Source organism: Vicia villosa, unplaced genomic scaffold (assembly GCF_029867415.1).
Source record: "Vicia villosa cultivar HV-30 ecotype Madison, WI unplaced genomic scaffold, Vvil1.0 ctg.001310F_1_1, whole genome shotgun sequence".
Classification (NCBI taxonomy): domain Eukaryota; kingdom Viridiplantae; phylum Streptophyta; class Magnoliopsida; order Fabales; family Fabaceae; genus Vicia; species Vicia villosa.
Window position 1 is genome coordinate 296552 of NW_026705569.1, and position 3597 is coordinate 300148.

Genomic DNA, 3597 nt, shown 5'->3' on the forward strand with positions numbered 1-3597 from the left:
GCAATCTAGGAAGAAAAAATGGAAAAAGCAACAACCAAAGAAAGTGTATTATACTCGTTCTAAGGTTGAAATTCATTGTGCTCGTTAATGAATTTTTTATTTGTTTTTTATTTTTATTATATATTCTATAAGTTACTATGAATCCCAGTTTTTGTTTTTCTTTCACTATCATATATTTTGGGTTTAAATCCACTCATCCAGCGGGTTACTCTATCAACTGCGCTTCAAAATTTTTATGATACAAGATATACTGTTTATGTATGAGCCACATGTTTGGGATTGTGGAATCACTACGGCCATTGTCTTTAAGAACACATTGTTCTTCAATCTTGATTTAGGAGAAAAATAATGATAAGAGCACTCCAAATAAAACTTATATGAAAAACACTTTTTATAAGAATTTAATTGGAATATACTGATGCTGTAAATAAGTTTTACAACATCAATAAATCACAACTGTTAATTTATTGGAAGTGTTTGACTTTTATTTTAAATTTTTTTTAAATAATATAATTTACTGGTTATGATGTATTGATAGTGTAAAATTTTTTACACTGATAGTGCATAACAATTAAACTCATAAATATAAGTAATAAAATGTATATGAAAAATTCAATACTGTACAAATTGACTAAAAATTAATTATTAAAAATAATAAATCTAAAAAGTAAAAATTTGCTAGAATCGAGAAAGAATTTATCTATTTAATAATTTTTAATTCCTCTAATAGAATTTTACTACTAAAATTATTGAGAGTTATCTTGTTTTAAATCATACAATATAATAAAGCAAGATGAGTATTTAGGCAAGTTAGACACATGGCAAACTCACAACAATTTCTACATATGGACAACTTGCTAAAAGAAGAAAGTTCTCATTTAAAAAAATTATTTAATTATATTATATATTTATTTTATTTACTTTTTAAGTTTCTAATAATTATTTCATTTTCAATGAACTGATATTTATTGCATCATTTGTTTTCAATGTAAACATTTAGTTTTTTGATGCAGTGTATCCCTTGGTTATCCAGTAAACATAAACATGTACAATGTTTCTGCTGATATCAAACACAAACATAATACCTCATTTCTATCTTTCTCTTTCTACCGTACTTTTTTCCTTCTTCCATTTTTTCTTCTTCCAACTACAACAAAATCTAAACGATACTTTTGTAACATCAAGACTATCTGACTTTTTTTTACAGAACCAAAGAAAAGAAGGAAAGTTGGAACAAATCACTGCCATCACCCGAGACTTCCGCTTACGAATCCGACAACACAGCATCAACAAGTCAGACGGGAACCGCCCTTCTCGACGCAACAGCCTATGTGTCGCTGTCGTCGCCGTCAACTCACACTCCCTCTCCGATGTGAATCGTGGCCACCACCGTTCAACGCAGCCGCGCCGGATCTCCGTCCAATCGCCCTCAGCCGACAAAGCTGCAGTCGTTCATTAAAAGTAATTTTTTCCATATCCAAGGCTTTCCATTTTTGTGCATATTTCCCAGATCCCTTATTCAATTTATGTTGGCTTCGAGTTTTGTATCTGTCTTCGAAAACATTGAGAGAATCGGGTCATGAACATGTTTCTCAGATCCCTTATTCAAAATTTATTTTGTGACTATTGTTTGACTCTATTTTGATGAAATTAAAGCCTTCAATGACACTAATTATATTTTGTTTTGTTCTTATTAGTCTACCCTGTTGGTGTTTAAAGTAAAGTTTCCAGCAGCACCTAATCCTAATCTCATCTCACCTTAAATGGGTAACTCAAATCTTTTCCCGTATTAAACCAATTATTTGTGTTTATATGCATTTTAGTGTTAATGCACTCACATACATATTCTTTACGAAATTCATTCTCCATTATTTTCTTTGATGTTTCATCTATGTATTCTTGCTCTCACACTTTATTTCATCAATCCAAGGCCAAAATGGTGGAAGGAAAAGATGCAATCCAAGGCCAAAATGGTGGAGGGAGAAGCAAGGAAGTTGCGACGGTTCTAACAGCTTGATCAAGTAAACTATAATTTTAATTTCTTCATCTTCAACGCGTGCACTCGCTTCAACTAATTTCTAACTTATATATTTGATTACAGGTGATTAAGGATCTTGCAAGTGCAGGACTTGATTCTTCCAATCTTATTCTTGGAGTTGATTTCACCAAGCGCAATAATGAGTGGACAAGTTAGGTCATGTTTATAAATTAAATTATAGTTTTCTAAGTTAAGATTTTAATTTATGCATTGTGGTATTGTGAAATACTAAATGATGAACTTGATGTTTGTTTCAGCAAAAAATCAATTTAAGAGAAGGAGTTTGCACTATGGGAATGTTTTGTAAATTAAATTTTGTTTAATGCTCATTTCAAGGATTTAGCTTCAGTGAAGATTGAAGAGTTGAAGTTCATGGAAGGAAGAGGTAAAATGAAAGACTTATTGAAATGGATTATGGCTACTTATACAGGCCAAATAGCTGATGGAATAAGAGATGACGAGTATGAGAGTCACAAGGAAAACATAAAGAAGAACTATCATGATATAGTAGGTGAGAAGGAGAGTTCCAAGAAAACGAGAAAGAATAACTCTCATGAAAAAGATGAGAAGGAGAGTTCCAATAAATCGAGAAAGAAGAACTCTAATGATAGAGGTTAAGGAGAGTTCCGAGAAAAAGAGAAAGAAGAAATCTCATGATAGAGATGAGGAAGAGAGTTCAAAGAAAAAGTGAAAGAAGAAAAGCTATTAATGATCAAGGTATTGAAAAAGAGAAACAAGAATACCTTTTAATGATGGGAGTGTAGTAGAAGTTGTCTTAGATGTAGGTGCAAAAAATATTTGTTTAAGTGGCTTTGATTTTGATAACTTTGTCTCTCTGTATTAATGGATTATGTTTTGGTTGTGTTGAGTGAATTCTAACGTTCATAGTGTATATGTGTAGATTGTAGTAATCTAACTACAATTTTTAAATGTTTGTTATTGTGTAAATTTTCAGTAGCATAAACTAACTCTTATATGTATTCACACTTTCATGTGTGTTAGTTTCCAAAAAAGTGTATATTTAATCTTTGTTGATTATTATAGTTGTTTGTTCAAATTACTATAGTATAACATTTTTGATAAAATTAATTTTTGATTTTGAAAGTAGCCTAAAAATATCTCATTTACATTTTATTTTGGATACAATAAAAAAATAATAATTTGATTTTGTAGACTCAAAAAATAATAGATTCTCATTCTTTTTTTCTTTTAAATGTTTTATTAAGATCATTAATAATAAAATATTCGAGAATTTCAACAATCTTGAAAGAATTAGAGAAATTTGGTTGTAAAATTGTAATGTAAAGTGGATGCTCATAGCTTCCATAAGCACCAATTGTTACAACATAAATTATTTATCGTATAATCTATAATTTTTCTCATGTTGGATTTGATTTGACGGAGAATAATTTGAACCAAATTAGTTAAGTTAACTGCTGAAAAATTGGTTGAACTTGATTACTATTAGAGGAGACTTTTAGTTTTTTGCTCTTTAAAGTATGAGAAATTAATAAGAAATGAAGTCTCTCTAAAATATTAATACCAATTTGGATTTTTTG

General features: G+C 29.8%; 1 long non-coding RNA gene across 1 annotated transcript; it reads left to right on the plus strand.

The window, feature by feature from the left end:
• Nucleotides 1–1019: 1019 nt before the first annotated feature.
• LOC131634520 (uncharacterized) lies at nucleotides 1020–2975 on the plus strand. Its single transcript, XR_009293555.1, has 5 exons — nucleotides 1020–1461; nucleotides 1698–1767; nucleotides 1931–2021; nucleotides 2102–2189; nucleotides 2296–2975. It is a non-coding gene; the product is annotated as an uncharacterized LOC131634520 (long non-coding RNA).
• The last annotated feature ends 622 nt before the right edge of the window (nucleotides 2976–3597 follow it).